This window comes from Ascaphus truei, chromosome 6 (genome assembly GCF_040206685.1).
Source record: "Ascaphus truei isolate aAscTru1 chromosome 6, aAscTru1.hap1, whole genome shotgun sequence".
Classification (NCBI taxonomy): Eukaryota; Metazoa; Chordata; class Amphibia; order Anura; family Ascaphidae; genus Ascaphus; species Ascaphus truei.
This window is the reverse complement of record NC_134488.1, coordinates 102,715,898-102,732,557: the sequence shown is the minus strand read 5'-3', so window position 1 is coordinate 102,732,557 and position 16,660 is coordinate 102,715,898. Positions and strand designations below refer to the sequence as shown.

The following is a 16,660-nucleotide window of genomic DNA, read 5'->3' as shown; positions in this document are numbered from 1 at the left end:
GGGGGGGGGGAGAAAGGGGAGCGGGGGGGGGGAGAAAGGGGAGCGGGGGGGGGGGGAGAAAGGGAGCGGGGGGAGAAAGGGGAGCGGGGGGGGGGAGAAAGGGGAGCGGGGGGGAGGGGAGAAAGGGGAGCGGGGGGGGAGAAAGGGGAGCGGGGGGGGGAGAAAGGGGAGCGGGGGGGGGAGAAAGGGGAGCGGGGGGGGGGAGAAAGGAGAGCGGGGGGAGGGGGGGGGGAGAAAGGGAGAGGGGGGGGGGAGAAAGGGGAGCGGGGGGGGGAGAAAGGGGAGCGGGGGGGGCGAGAAAGGGGAGCGGGGGGGGAGAAAGGGGAGCGGGGGGGGGAGAAAGGGAGCGGGGGGGGAGAAAGGGGAGCGGGGGGGGGAGAAAGGGGAGCGGGGGGGGAGAAAGGGGAGCGGGGGGGGAGAAAGGGGAGCGGGGGGGGGGAGAAAGGGGAGCGGGGGGGGAGAAAGGGGAGCGGGGGGGAGAAAGGGGAGCGGGGGGGGAGAAAGGGGAGCGGGGGGGGAGAAAGGGGAGCGGGGGGGAGAAAGGGGAGCGGGGGGGGAGAAAGGGGAGCGGGGGGGAGAAAGGGGGCGGGGGGAGAAAGGGAGCGGGGGGGGGAGAAAGGGGAGCGGGGGGAGAAAGGGGAGCGGGGGGGGGAGAAAGGGGAGCGGGGGGGAGAAAGGGGAGCGGGGGGGAGAAAGTGGAGCGGGGGGGAGAAAGGGGAGCGGGGGGGGAGAAAGGGGAGGGGGGGGAGAAAGGGAGCGGGGGGGGGAGAAAGGGAGCAGGGGGGGGGAGAAAGGGGAGCAGGGGGGGGAGAAAGGGGAGCGGGGGGGGGGGGAGAAGGGGAGCGGGGGGGGGGAGAAAGGGAGCGGGGGGGGAGAAAGGGGAGCGGGGGGAGAAAGGGGAGCGGGGGGGAGAAAGGGGAGCGGGGGGGAGAAAGGGAGCGGGGGGGAGAAAGGGAGCGGGGGGGGAGAGAAAGGGGAGGGGGGGGAGAAAGGGGAGCGGGGGGGGAGAAAGGGGAGCAGGGGGGGGGGAGAAAGGGGAGCGGGGGGGGGAGAAAGGGGAGCGGGGGGGGGGAGAAAGGGGAGCGGGGGGGGGAGGAAAGGGGAGCGGGGGGGGAGAGAAAGGGGAGCGGGGGGGGGAGAAAGGGGAGCGGGGGGGGAGAAAGGGGAGCGGGGGGGGGGAGAAAGGGGGAGCGGGGGGGGGAGAAAGGGGAGCGGGGGGGGAGAAAGGGGAGCGGGGGGGGAGGGAGAAAGGGGAGCGGGGGGGGGAGAAAGGGGAGCGGGGGGGGAGAAAGGGGAGCGGGGGGGGCGAGAAAGGGGAGCGGGGGGAGAAAGGGAGCGGGGGGGGCGAGAAAGGGGAGCGGGGGGGGAGAAAGGGGAGCGGGGGGGGGAGAAAGGGGAGCGGGGGGGGGGAGAAAGGGGAGCGGGGGGGGAGAAAGGGGAGCGGGGGGGGGAGAAGGGAGCGGGGGGGGGAGAAAGGGGAGCGGGGGGGGGAGAAAGGGGAGCGGGGGGGGAGAAAGGGGAGCGGGGGGGGAGAAAGGGGAGCGGGGGGGAGAAAGGGAGCGGGGGGGGGAGAGAAGGGGAGCGGGGGAGGAGAAAGGGAGCGGGGGGAGAAAGTGGAGCGGGGGGGGAGAAAGGGGAGCGGGGGGGGGAGAAAGGGGAGCGGGGGGGGAGAAAGGGGAGCGGGGGGGGGGAGAAAGGGGAGCGGGGGGGGGGAGAAAGGGGAGCGGGGGGGGGGAGAAAGGGGAGCAGCGGGGGGGGAGAAAGGGGAGCGGGGGGGGAGAAAGGGGAGCGGGGGGGAGAAAGGGGAGCGGGGGGGAGAAAGGGGAGCGGGGGGGGGGAGAAAGGGGAGCGGGGGGGGGAGAAAGGGGAGCGGGGGGAAGAAAGGGGAGCTGGGGGGAGAAAGGGGAGCGGGGGGGGAGAAAGGGGAGCGGGGGGGTGGAGAAAGGGGAGCGGGGGGGGAGAAAGGGGAGCGGGGGGGTGGAGAAAAAGGAGCGGGGGGAAGGGAAGCGGGGGGGAAGGGGAGTGGGGGGGAAGGGGAGCGGGGGGGGAAGGGGAGCGGGGGGGGAAGGGGAGCGGGGGGGGAAGGGGAGGGGGGGGAGAAGGGGAGCGGGGGGGGGAGAAGGGGAGCGGGGGGGGAGAAGGGGAGCGGGGGGGGAGAAGGGGAGCGGGGGGGGGGGAAGGGGTGTGGGGGGGGGGAAGGGGTGGGGGGAAGGGGTGTGGGGGGGAAGGGGTGTGGGGGGGAAGGGGAGTGTGGGGGGGGGTGGAGAGCAGTGGGCATATGTATTGTCATAATTAATGTATGTGCATGTCCCCCCCCCTCCGTGCGTCCGTCCCCTGCTGGTTCGGCTGGTGGCCCCCCCCCGTTCTCCGTGACTCCCCCCCCCTCCCCGTGACTCCCCCCCCCCGTTCCCTGTGACTCTTGGCTCGCCCCCCCCCCCCGTTCCCCGTGACTCGCGCTCCCCCCCCCCCGCCCGCTTGGTCCCCCGATTGGTCCCCCGATGTGCTGAGTGAGGCGCGTGCAGGCGGCGGCAGGAAGCGCCCTGTGTGGGCCTGAGGCGCGAGGCTGCGCGGGTGGGCCTGAGGCGCGAGGCTGTTACTGGCGCCATAAGCTGAGGCGGGACGCACAGTGACTTACCTGAGCGGGAGGTAGCGCCGGGGAGGTAAAGGGAGCGCTGGGGTAGGAGGGCCGCGCTTCCCGTCCGAGCCGGTGCAGGGCGGCGCACGTGATGGGGGGGGGCGGACAGAGGGTGAGGAGGGGGGGGTGAGGGGCTCCGGAGCAGCATCGTGCATTGGATGGTGGGGGGGGGTGAGGGGCTCCGGAGCAGCATCGGATGGTGGGGGGGGGGGGGTGAGGGCTTCGGAGCAGCATCGTGCGGTGGATGTTGCGTGAGTTTTGTGTTGGGGTGAGGGGGGGGGGGGGGTTGAGGTGCTCCGGAGGAGCATCGTGCGGTGGATGTATGGGTGAGGGGGGTGGGGTGGTTTTGGGTGTGCCCTGGGGATGTTCGGGTGAGGGGGGGGGGGTGATGGAGCATCGTGCGTTGTATGTTTGGGTGAGGGGGGTTGGTGATGGGCTGCAGTAGCGGGAGAGCTGTGGCGTGCGTTCGTAGTGTTCATGAGGTTGGGGGGGGTGGTGGTGGAGGGGGTGCATGAGGTTGGGGGGGGGGGTGGTGGTGGAGGGGGGTGCATGAGGTTGGGGGGGTGGGGGTGGTGGAGGGGGGTGGTGGTGGAGGGGGGTGCATGAGGTTGGGGGGGGGTGGTGGTGGAGGGGGGTGCATGAGGTTGAGGGGGTGGTGGTGGTGGAGGGGGATGCATGAGGTTGGGGGGGGGGGTGGTGGAGGGGGGTGTTTGTAAGAGGCAGTGTTGCGCTACAGGCGGTGAGGGTTTTGTGGGTTGAGAGGTCGCCCCAGAGCAGTGTTGTCAGTGAGGGGTGGGACAGTGTGGTGAGGGGTGGGACAGTGTTGAGGTGGAGTGACAGCCAAAGGTGCAATGCGATTGGCCCTAGGGACACAGGGCATCGCAGACAAACATACAGACATTTCAGAAATATATAGTAGATATACACACATATACATATATAACACCAATATACAAATAAATGGTTAAGGATTACATAAACATGTATAAATAAAAACATCAAATCTGAATCTCATAATTATTACATAATAAAATTAATCCAGCAGCACTTTTAAAAATAAATGATATCTGCTCTCCCAACAAACCAGCAGCTAGACAAATATACCGTATATCAAATGTCAAACAATTGAATTTGAGAGTGTACATGATGCAATTAATCTGTGCATCATGTAACACTATGCAAAATCAATTTCAAATAAAATACACTATGAACAACAGCATACAATGCCATACACAAAATAAAATAGAAACTAAGCAAGTAAACATAAATAATTTACCATCAATCAATTAATCAATTTCCTAAATCAATTACAATACAATCCAAATCAATTCTACAATTCACTATTCAATTCCCAAAATCCAAACCATTGAGAAAATAATTCTACTTCAAAGTAACCACCATCATGCAAATCTAACTACCAGAAATAAGCCATTATTAAAAAGCAAGCCCTGAAATATACTACTGCAAAGAGCATTAAAATGACATGTAACTAAATAAAAATTAAATTACACACACAACAATGTACAAATCAAGCAGCTAAATACATTTGAAACATGAAAAAAAACATAAACATTAGCAAATCAATCATTTATTATCCCTGTACGTCTATCCATATATATACACATTACATACAGGGGCAATAAAAGAGCATAAAAAACAATGCATTTCCATCAAACACATCACATACAATACACCCATTCAGTGTCCTGAATGTATGTATATCCATAGGGACATAGATCGATTCAGGGGCATTAAATGGAAGGGAAAAAAAACACATGAATAAAAAAATTTAAAAAACCTGTAAAAGTTCAAATAATATACTTTTCTTTTGTTATTTACCATTAGATGCCCAGTCACCGAAATCCAGGGGAACCGGAAGCTCTCGAACCAATCCACAGGTAACCATAAAATAAAAAACCATTACAATCCACGTCTGTGTCTTCTTTCTTCTATTTGTAATCCTTTCCGTCTAGTCTTGGGGTCTTCTTTTCTTCTTTGGGGTCTTCTCCGTCTTCTTCGGTCTTCTCCGTCTTCTTCCGTCTTCTTCCGCCACGCCCTTCTTCTCTTCTTAGGAGGGGAGGTCTTCCCTCCTCGCCGTCTGGCTTCAAAATGAGACGACATAGGCTTTTATAGGCCTATGACGTCACATTTTCGTCAAATGGTTTCCACGGCCCTGATTGGGCTGTGAAAACCATGTGATTTGGTGAAAAAAAAATTGATGATGTCATTTAAAGGCAGTGACACCAGCCAATCAGAATGTCTGAGCTTCATTTGCCTTTAAGTTGACGTCATCTAAAGAAAGATGGCCACCGACACATGGTACGGTAGCCAATCAGAGCGTAGGAACTTAATCCCAACTGATTGGCTGAAGCAAAGCCTCTGTCACATGGTCTACTAGAGCCAATCAGAGTTGGGATTGAGTTCCCACGCTCTGATTGGCTACCGTACCATATGTTGGTGGCCATCTTTCTTTAGATGACGTCAACTTAAAGAAAAATGAAGCTCAGCCATTCTGATTGGCTGGCGTCATTGCCTTTAAATGACGTCATCAATTACCTGATACCTGTGGGGAAGAACCGGTGGCCCCACATGGGGGCACCACGGACCCGTAGGGACCACCCGAGGCCCCTGTTGTATGGGTGTTGTATGGGTCCAGCTTTTTTATCACTGCCTTTAGCTGGTGAGCTTTGTTCAGCGCAACATTCGCATAAAAAAGTCAGTTTTAGAGCGCAAAGTGCCTGTTTGCGCGACTCTGTGAATCGCGTTCGGCGGAACATCACGTTCTAAGAGCACTTTGCGCTCTTAAAACGACTTATCACAGCTTAGTGCATAGCCCCCTAAGAGTCTGTCTGCAGAGTTTGTTTGTAGCTGCAGTTTCTGCCTGTCTAGTGTGTGTGTGTGTGTGTGTGTGTGTGTGTGTGTGTGTGTGTGTGTGTGTGTGTGTGTGTCAGCAGCACCAGTGTTTGTGGGTATAGCTGCAGAGTTTGTGTATAGCAGCAGCTTGTGTGTGTGTGTGTTTAGAGCTGCAGTGTGTTTGGTGCTGTTGTGTTGTATGTGTGTGTAGCAGCAGCAGGGTGGGTGTAGCTACAGAGTTTGTGTGTGCGTGTTTGTGTGGAGCTGTTATAGTGTGTGTGTGTGTGTGTGTGTGTGTGTGTGTGTGTGTGTGTGTGTGTGTGTTGTGTGTGTGTGTGTGTGTGTGTGTGTGTGTAGCTGGTGTGTGTGTATAAAGAGGGGGCAGCAGTGTGTGGATATAGATAGCTGCAGTGTAAGTGTATATAGAGGTGCTTAATGTATTTACCATTTTATTTTAATTAAATCTTATACTATATTAGTGAAAGCACTGTATGCCTGTCTGCATGGCCTGTGTCCCTAGGGGAAATCTCATTGGTCCTTGGCCCGCCCCCGCACACCTCTCATTGGCCTGAGGGCGGAGTGACGGGCCAAAGGACAAGGACACACACACACACACACACACACACACACACCACCCCCCCCCCTCTCTCTTCCCCTCGGCCACACATACACTCTCTCTGTCCTTTCTCCCCCCCCATCACACTCACCTCCCTCCCCGGAGCTCCACTCACCTCCCTTCCCAGACCTCCACTTACCTCCCGCTCCACTCACCTCCCTCCCGCTCCACTCACCTCCCTCCCGCTCCACTCACCTCCCTCCCACTCCACTCACCTCCCTCCTGCTCCACTCACCTCCTCCCCGGAGCTCCACTCACCTCCCTCCCCAGAGCTCCACTTACCTCCCTCCCGCTCCACTCACCTCCCACCCGCTCACCTCCCTCCCGCTCCACTCACCTCCCTCCCGCTCCACTCACCTCCCTCCCGCTCCACTCCCTCCCGCTCCACTCACCTCCCTCCCGCTCCACTCCCTCCCGCTCCACTCACCTCCCTCCCGCTCCACTCACCTCCCCTCCCTCCTGCTCCACTCCCTCCCGCTCCACTCCCTCCCGCTCCACTCACCTCCCTCCCGCTCCACTCCCGCTCCACTCACCTCCCTCCCCGGCGGGGGGACACGCGGCCACCTAAGATGGCGGCGCCCGGAACGACCCCCTTCCTCCCTTCGCGGACTAACTAAGACCGCTCCACTCCCTCCCGCTCCACTCCCTCCCGCTCCACTCACCTCCCTCCCGCTCCACTCACCTCCCTCCCCGGCGGGGGGACACGCGGGCCACCTAAGATGGCGGCGCCCGGAAGGACCCCCTTCCTCCCTCGCGGACTAACTAAGATGGCGGCGCCCGGAAGGAGAGGTGACGTGTGTGTGTGTGTGTCACTGTGTGTGTGTCTCACTGTGTGTGTGTGTCACTGTGTGTGTGACACTGTGTGTGTGTCTCACTGTGTGTGGGACACTGTGTGTGTGTGTCACATGGGGGGGGCAGGAGCGGAGAGAGAGGGGGGGAGCGGAGAAACATACAGGGGGAGTGGAGAGGAGAGACCGGAAATTTTAAGCAACCCACCCCCCTCCTGTCCACTGTCCCCCCCCTCCTGTCCACTGTCCCTCCCCCTCCTGTCCACTGTCCCCCCCCTCCTGTCCACTGTCCACCCCCTCTGTCCACTGCCCCCCTCCTGTCCACTGCCCCCCTCCTGTCCACTGCCCCCCTCCTGTCCACTGCCCCCCCCTGTCCACTAACCCCCCCTCCAGTCCACTGCCCCCCTCTCTGTCCACTGTCCCCCCCTCTCTGTCCACTGTCCCCCCCCTCTGTCCACTGCCCCCCCCTCTGTCCACTAACCCCCCCTCCTGTCCACTGTCCCCCCCCCTCCCGTCCACTCTCCCCCACCCTCCCGTCCGCGCTCTCCCCCCACCCTCCCGTCCGCTCTCCCCCCCACCCTACCGTCCGCTCTCCCCCCACCCTCCCGTCGCTCTCCCCCCACCCTCCCGTCCGCTCTCCCCCCACCCTCCCGTCCGCTGTCCCCCCACCCTCCCGTCCGCTGTCCCCCACCCACCCTCCTGTCCGCTGTCCCCCCTCCCCCTCCCCCCTCCTCCTAGCGGGAAATTTAACTCACCCTCTCAGCTAGTAATCTATATAACTATACAAAAGTGTTTATTATTTATGAAAAAAGCCTACAATTCGCCTATAATAGTAATAATCCCATTAGAACAGGATATTACTGGCCAATGCCCTGGCTGGGTTAAAATCCCTCTGCTACGCCTCGGGCCTTCAACTCTTCCAGCCAGGGCATTATTGGGCAGTAATGCCCTGTTCTTTGGGGATTATTACTTAATTACAAAAGCTGTTATAACCACACCATCTTGTTTCTCTCCTGCCATATTTTTTGTTTAAACTAATGCCCAGTACCTGTCCTAACTACCAAGTGCTGCTCATACTGCCGCCCCTCAGACTGTTGGAAAGGAGAAAGGATTGACAGTTATGTCAGCCAGTCAACACCAAGGTTAGAAATGCTCCTCCTCCTGCCTCTGCAGAGCTCAAGGAAGAATGACTAACAGCTCCGGCAGCCAGTCAGAGCAGACCCCAGAGAGCTGCAGCTCCTTTCCTGTCAGCGCCAGCAGAGACCTGAGAGACCCCCAGTGTAATAATTTCTTTAAATTGAATTTAAAGTGATAAATACACAATTTAAATAGGTATAACATAAAATTAAGCTGATCACAAGGACTAATGTAACCCATTTGTTTACCTTCTGGCTGCAATAGATTGCATCGTTTCCTCTGCCTTTTACAGCTACTTGTCCTATGGGGTTAAGGCTAAGGCCCCGCTCCCTCAGTCAGCGCGCCCGCACTGCATGCAGGCAGCGCGCTGACAGACAATTGACCGCTACCTGCGGTCTGTAAGGTCTGTAAGGAGCTGGAGCCGGAGCGGGGGGGCGTGCTTTGACCGGGGGGGGGGGGGCGTGGTTTGAGGCTGGGGCTCTCGTGCTGTCGTACCCCCAAAAACCCCCGTCGATCCCTCTCTCACTCTGAAGCCAGGCACAGAGGGAAGGACACACACAGGCACTCACACACACACAGGCACTCATACTGTACACACACAGGCAAATACACATGGGGGGGGGGGGGGTGAATCGGAACGGGGGGATCGGAGCAGGGGGGGACCGGAGCTGAAGGGGAAAATCGGAACGGGGGGTTCGGAGCAGAGGGGGGAATCGGATTGGCTGCTGGGATGTCACGTGACGCGACACTCGCCAAAACCACAAGCTCCTTGTAGCTCCGGCTGGCTGACGCGTCACAGCACGCAGTATGCCACGCGGAAGGAGCCAGCGGGGGCATCTAGAATGGGGGCAAGCAGCTGGTGGACCAAGGCCTAAGAGATCACAAACAAATACAATTTAGTCAGTGGCTTAAAACAAAATTGATTGGTACAATATTTGATTTAAATAAAATCTCCATGTAATTAAACATTGTGATATAGCTGTTTGGCCTGTATTTTAGAATTATTTAAGTAATATAAAACAGGAATGGAGAAAGGCTTTCTAAATGAATCCTTAGGGGTTTATGCACAAAGCATTGATAAGTGTTTTTAAGTGAGATAAATGCTTTTATTTCTCAATATTGCGTACAGCGCGATTCACAAAGCAGTGATAACACTGCAGTATCGCTCTTAAAAGGCTTTTTATCATCAAAACACAGCCATTGCTAAAAAAAATTGCGCCATAAATTGCACCATAAAGCATTTATCTCGCTTAAAAACACTGATCACTGCTTTGTGCATAACCCCCATATTCTGTTAAATACTGTAAAAAGTAGAATTCTACGTTAGTAAATAAATAAAGTAGTGGGACTGCATACACCTAGTATCCCACTTTCACCCCTGCATATAGTCATAAAATCAGACATGCCAACTTTGGGGGAAAAAATGCCCCCAAGAGATTTCCCTGCCCTTGTCGTGATGATGCAATTTTTGTCATTAGGGTCCCCTTCCCCCTGGTGTGATGATGTCATTTGCGTTACCCCGCCACCAGTTCAATGATGTGAATTGCGTCAACAACATGCATCGCCCACCATGGCATGATGACATCAATGGCATAATTATTAGGGTGACCCGAATAGTCTTGGATTTTCATTAAACATCCCGTTGCCCAGACAATCATCTCAAAATCGTTCAACCCGTCATTTTGCTACACTCGAGAGTTTGTGTTATGTTTGGAGACTGAAATAAATCAATAATACAGAATAAGTGGGAACGTTATTAGACAAATACCATTATAATACCGTATTGGCAACAAATATAGTGCGACCTCGCACATAATACGACCCCTACAGTTTTAAAGGTGTTCTACAGGAAAAAATAGATAGTCCTGCTCCTTGCCGACGGTTTTTTTTTAAATACTTTTCTGGGGCAATTTTATCACTGTTTTAGCTCTTTATTCCCTGTCCGGTACTTACTGTGCAATTGGGATCAGCCTGTGAGGTCCTGTGTTTCCTCCGTCGGGACAAAATGGCCGCCTCTCCTCTTACTTGTGGGCCCTCTGCTGCAGCTCCACAGGCCCGCGGCTGTCAGCCTCCCACAGCGCTGGGACCAGATTCCCGTCAGGCGGTTCCCTCCTGCTAGGTCTCTCACCCCCTCCTCAGGTCAGTGCCCCGCCGTGTCAGGACTACCAGGTGCGCCCAACAGCCATCTTGGATTTTTTTCCTCAGTGTAAATGCAAGCCTGTTAATATAGTGCGAGTGCAGGTTTTGGAAGGGCAATTAAAAAAAAAAAAAAACTTGCACTATATTCGAACCAATACGGTAGTTATTTTTAAGGGCTGTCATTTATTTTATATATCTTTTTTTTTTACGTGTTCCGGTTTCTTCTTTTGAGCATTTGGTCACACTAATTATTATGCCCAAGCACATCCTATAACAGGGGTGGCCAACCCCAGTCCTCAAGAGTCACCAACATGTTAGGTTGTTGGGATATCACTGCTTCAGCACAGACTGAGCCATCTGTGCTGAAGCAAGGATATCTCAAAGATAAATTGGCACCTATTGCTTTAAAAAAAAGGTGTAACACAAAGTACCACGACTTATTTATTGTTGTATTTATTTATAAAAATGTGTTACCAGGAAGTAATACATTGAGAGTTACCTCTCGTTTTCAAGCATGTCCTCGGCACAGAGCTATAACAATACATGGTTACATTAAAAGAACAGGTTTATACAGTCAATTCACAGACATTTCATGGACAGATAGAGTTGGAAAATTGGGTACAGGTGTAAAGGGGCTGGTGAGTTTCAGAATGAAATAGAGCAGCTTTGACATCACTTTAACATCAGCGAACGACTCACAACCATAGGCTTTGGCCCCGCTGCTTCCGGCGTCGTGCGCGCTACTCACATCTGATGGTGTCCTCTCGAGCAGGTCCCAGTCCCTCCTCCCTGCACAGCTCACTACACGCTGTGACGCGTCAGCCGCCAGGGGATGCAAGAGAATTGTAATCCCGAGCGGCGACGCGCCACGTGGTTGGCTTTGAGCCAATGAGGGGAGGCTTCAGGGAGTGGGGAGGAGGGGGGGGGGGGGAAAGCAGCGATTTGTCTAAATGAACACTGAAGCACCAAGGGAGCCCCCCTGCTCCCTCCCACAGACTCTCTCCTCATACTCAGTGTCTGCAGATGCACGAGGGCGGGGGAGGCGGGGGAGGGAACCCCTGGCACAGACAGTGTGATGGCCCCGCCCCCCTGTCATTGCCGCGCCCACCGACCCGTTTTGGCCACGTCCCCCGCTCCCGCTCCCTACAAACCGCAGATAGCGGTCAAGTGCCTCTCCACGCGCCGCCTATCTGCAGTGCGGGCGCGTGGTCTGATGCAGCGGGGCTTTAGCCTAACATAGAACCACTGCATAATGTACAATTGCATTATTTATAGCAAGGATAGTTAACATATTTTTTATCACGTTTTCACCGTTTTTTCACTTTATTGTATTCACTGTAAAATATAAAAATAATTATTTCGGAGTGCACTATAAAATGTAGTTTCTTTGAATGACTGATTGACTTTTTGTCAGCCTTTCATTTATACGTTAATCTAATATTGTATTGGAGTGAAAATAAAGGTGAACAATAGCGCTCATGCAAACAATGAATTACAATGAATTACAAAAAAACTGTGATATAGAGTCCAAGGTAGTCCTGGAGCTGCCCAAAGAAGTGAATCTGGAATCTCCTACCCAGATTTGGTAATGTAGGGGAAAGACACCTCCTGTGGCGCTGAGGAATGGTTTAATTGTGATTGTAGACAAAGTTCTTTTCTTGATGGATTCCTCAAGAGAAAAAGAGAAAACAAGCATACACACTGCAATAGTGCATTACCCAGGGACAACTAGGATGTATAAAGAGAGCAATTTTAATACAATAATAAAATACAGTATATCATATAACATAAAAAACAATTGATTACGCTAAAAATAGAAAAATTTGTACTAAAAAGAATTATACTAAAAAGAACTATCTGTGCCTTGGCATAGGAACCAGATGTCTTGAAACTTGCTCCGTTTGTGTAAAATTGGAAACCTACTCACCAAAAGTGACTAGGACATAAGCGTTATTGAAATGGTCTTATCAGCATTGAGGAATCCATCAAGAAAAGAACTTTGTCTACAATTGTATTGTATTGTATTGTATGTCTTTATTTATATAGCGCCATTAATGTACATAGCGCTTCACAGTAGTAATACATGTGGTAATCGAATAAATAACAGATAATATAAATAACAGATCATGGGAATAAGTGCTTTAGACAAACATAACATTAAGGAAGAGGAGTCCCTGCCCCAAGGAGCTTACAATCTAATTGGTAGGTAGGGAGAACGTACAGAGACAGTAGGAGGGACAGTCACAATTAAACCATTCCTCAGCGCCACAGGAGGTGTCTTTCCCCTAATATTGTATTGGAACTGGAAGATTTCTTATTGCTTACAAGAAGCATGTGTCTTTCATATGAGGACTGAACTGTTAGGCATATACACACATACTTATTCTTAATACATAATTGCATCTTTAATGGTAACAATTTAAACAAATTCCTTGGTGAAGATCAACACACTTACCAAAATCCTCGACATGGGTTTTTTGGCCAGAGGAGAACTATTCACACAGTATATTATCTATATCCTACTGTCTTTCTTCTGCTGATTTCTGTTTCGCTTACTGGAGACCGGCTAAATAAACAAAACAACCTTTTATATTCAATGACTGCTCTGGTGAAGAATAAAAGGCTTGGTATTGGGTTAGACTGCCAAGAAGAACCTGTATATTCAATTACCTGGAACAAATGTATTTGTGCACAGTTCAGCTAGTAATTAAGTTCACCTGTTTAGTTATTTGATATATGAAGGGGATTTCCTGGCAGGGAAGGGTTTAATATCTACAATTCTAATGACACTTAATGAGTCATTTTCTGCTTTTTACTTTATCAGGAAAAGAAGCTGTGAATCTCAAATCAATCAAGAGAACTATTACATTTTCTACAGCCCTGTGATATAAACTTTATTTTTCTCCCATTTAATAGCCTAAAAAAAAAAATGTAATACTTGCCCTGCACACCGTCTGAAGAAAGTAGTGATGCAAGCTGCCTGGGGGTGTGGCTCATCCACCGTGGCAGGCTCACCATTAAAACTTTCACTAACTCAAATCTGTATATTTGTAAATAAGAGGATAGAGCAGGGGGTGCGCAAAGTTTTTTTGCTGCGCCCCCTTGTGCCGGCCCCAGCGCTCGCACCCCCCTCTCCAGTGACCCGTCGTCAAATGACGGCAAGGGTCACATGACCCCGCTGCATCATTTGACGCCGTGTTCTCATGGCGACGTGACTAGAATCCGGCTGAATCCCGGTAAGTTGACATTGCAGAGGCCTCGCACGGTCCCCAGTCATTTAATTTAAATGCCCCGGGGAAGAGCACGGGACCTCTGCAACCGCCTGCACCCCCCAGAAAAATCCCCAATTTGCACACCCCTGGGGTAGAGGATCGAGTGCAAAGGTCTATACTTAGATATTTATTAGTGTATACCAGAGACCAGGTACAATGTTTTGGGTACCAAATTCCCTTCCTCAGGTGTATATTAGAAGTGGCTTTTGTACCCGGAAACTTTGTGCTTCTTGTCTACTAATAAATGTCCAAGTACTTGTGGCCAGGTCCCACTGGGTTCCCTTGTCTCCTTACCTCCTGGAGGTTGGGGGAGGTGTGCTGATGCATCAGGTGGATGCCGGGAGTGGTGGGGGGGTGCTGCGGCCGATGGAGAGGCAACCGGAGGTCCACGGCGGCTCCCCTTGCAGGGCACCTCCATCTTGGTAATGCGCGTGCATGCGCAGTATGGTTCGCGCATGTGCAGAGCGTGGTTAGGTTGTGGTGGCCATGTTGGGACTCCTCGCGCATGCGCAGTACACCTAAACAGCGGCGGCCATTACAGAAATAGATCAGATGGGGAACTACAATTCCCAGCAGCCCCAGAGGCTGCTAGTCAGGTGCATGCACACAGACAATAGGGCTGCAGCAATCCCCTGCGACTAGGATTGATACATTTGGCGCGCCTTCACCACGAGTCAGTCGGAGCTGGGTCACGGAAGGGTGGGGGTGTAGGTGCAGTGTGTCAGTAGGCCCCTGCACTAGGCCAGAAACCCCCTATTAGGCCCCAGCTAGGCCCCGACTCCCATGTAGATTGTGGCTGCTAAAGGGACAGGCCCCTCAGACAGGGACACTGGCCCATTAGCTGATTAGTGTCAGGGACACAGCAGAGGTTGCTGCGCAGCAGTTGCGGCCTGTGGTCTGGGACCAGACCACTACCGCAATGCCTAGAGACTATCTTCACGGTGGGACCCTCCAGCTGGATACCACCCCACGTGGAGGCGGACTCATTGCTGACGGCGATGGTATGGGACCAGACGGACCCCTGTCTTTCATCGGCGCTACCAGGTGTTGGAGTATCCGGCCGATATACCACCATCTACATAGTGCACCAACTATAACACTGTGGGCAGTGCTGTCACACACTTCCGGGTGGGTTGGCTACTGTGGACACCAGGTTGGGTAGGTGCCCAGGGCACCTCTGTACATTGGGGGACACTCTCACCGGGGTGTGGACTAAGTGGATGGAAAGTGGTATACAGGTGTGTGGATAAGGCCGTGCGAGGCCTAGATATATGTATTTTGGTATTGTTATTTGCATATTCAGTAAACCGGTAATCATATACGCTGTGTGTACTTATTGCATTGGGTCCTGTGAAGGGGTATCCGGTGCTATCAGTATCCCTCATAGGTGGGGGCACTGTCACCAGACGATCCAGGTACACCCCAGGCTCCCAGCAGCTAAGGTTCAGGCCACCTGTGGGCCGCACGTAAAGCACCACAGACACTTAGTAGCCGCCACATCTCCCATAGGGTGGGGGAAGTAGCATTACATTTGGAGGCGCTGCAGAGATTATGATCTTGTGTAGGTAACTACTCCCAGCTCCAAAAATAGCGATGTAGAGACTCTAAGAAGTAATCTGAGAGATCCAAAAATACAAAGTGTAAATAATATATAGTAAATCCAGAGATGGTTCTAAATCCGCAGCATTTCAGGTAAAAAATCATGGGCAAATAACATTGCATGTAGTATAACGTGAGGGACTAAACTGGAAGGGAAAGATGGACCTAATTAGAGAATAGCTAGAGAAACTAGAGCCAGCCTTAAACCATGCCCTTGGTAACTCATATAGCATAAGTATCTCGGTCCTGACTTCTGCATCCCTTAATGTCCAGAGATATTGAGTAAATACCTGAGTCCTTATGATAAAGCCTTGTTGATCCCGCGTGCTGAAGCTGTGGCAGTAACCGAAGCCTCAGACCATCCGGGAGAGCTCCAGGCTGATCACGTGGAGGTGCCCGTCTCCTCTCGGCATTCTCCCGTGATGCGTAGCGAATTGCCGGAACCTGCGCTGCGGAAGTGCGTCACTCCAATCGTGGGCAGTAGAATTTGAAAAAACAAATTGGTAGAACAGCAGGAACCCAAAAAAGCACCGATCAACTCACCAGGGATAGCAAAAATAGAAAAAGTTTATTAAATCACATGGTAAAAAAACAGACTAACATAAAAAACGAAACCTCCTACGCGTTTCAGGCTCTCCAGCCCTTTCTCAAGGAGTATGGTAGGGGTCTGATGGAATGATGTATATAAAGCCCCTCCTCTGAACTCTCAAACACCGGAAATACATACAGGTGATTAAAACATATATGTCATTTAACTCCAAAATGTGTCCATGTCTCTATACTCATGATAGATAGGGAAAAGGATGAATCATAAATCCATAGTTAAAAAGTGGGCAAAGTAATCTACGATATAAGTAAATTCGATGTCACACAAAGAAAATTGATACAGATTATATTGGGATATATTTCCATTTAATATAATCTGTATCAATTTTCTTTGTGTGACATCGAATTTACTTATATCGTAGATTACTTTGTCCACTTTTTAACTATCTATTGTTGCATGTCCCAATATGGATTTATGATTCATCCTTTTCCCTATCTATCATGAGGAGAGAAGAGAGAGAGAGAGAGAGAGAGAGAGAGAGAGAGAGAGAGAGAGAGAGAGAGAGAGAGAGAGAGAGAGAGAGAGAGAGAGAGAGAGAGAGAGAGAGAGAGAGACCTTGCATCTGAGAGCTGCTGCACCCTGGCAACCAGGCCCTGAGGAGTGTAACTCAGGGGATCTGACTGACTAGGTAACAGACAGGCTCCCCAAGTGGAGCTGAGAACGGATCAGAAGTCTGCCAGACTAAAGGAGATTACATGATAGAGCAAGTCGGATCCAATCAGGCATACCACGTGGGGTTCCGGGGACAAGACGTTGGCCAAAGCACAGATTGTATCCATTGTATCTATCAAGATACTATCTTGTAAGTAGGCAATTTGAGTGTCTGCAGCAAGGATCCCCGACAGTCCTTGTCCACTGCGCAATGGTGTGTCCCCTTTGTATTTTATAACAGGAGGAGACAGAGAGATAAAGAAGTCCATCAGGATTTCAACGCAGGATTAATCTCTAGGACTTGGGGCACCATCTGGACTTACATTTGGACTGTGGGAATTGGTGATATTTCTATTATCTGGC

The 16,660-nt window shown here is 52.6% G+C and overlaps 1 protein-coding gene across 3 annotated transcripts in view; it reads right to left on the bottom strand.

The window, feature by feature from the left end:
* The window catches only part of LOC142496525 (galactoside alpha-(1,2)-fucosyltransferase 2-like), a 28,307-nt gene extending 20,232 nt beyond the window's left edge, over positions 1–8,075 (bottom strand). For all 3 annotated transcript variants that reach the window (XM_075603199.1, XM_075603201.1, XM_075603200.1), the window contains exon 1: positions 7,941–8,075. The gene's annotated coding sequence lies outside the window, so the exon portion shown is untranslated. The remainder of the gene's footprint in view (positions 1–7,940) is intronic.
* Positions 8,076–16,660: the final 8,585 nt, after the last annotated feature.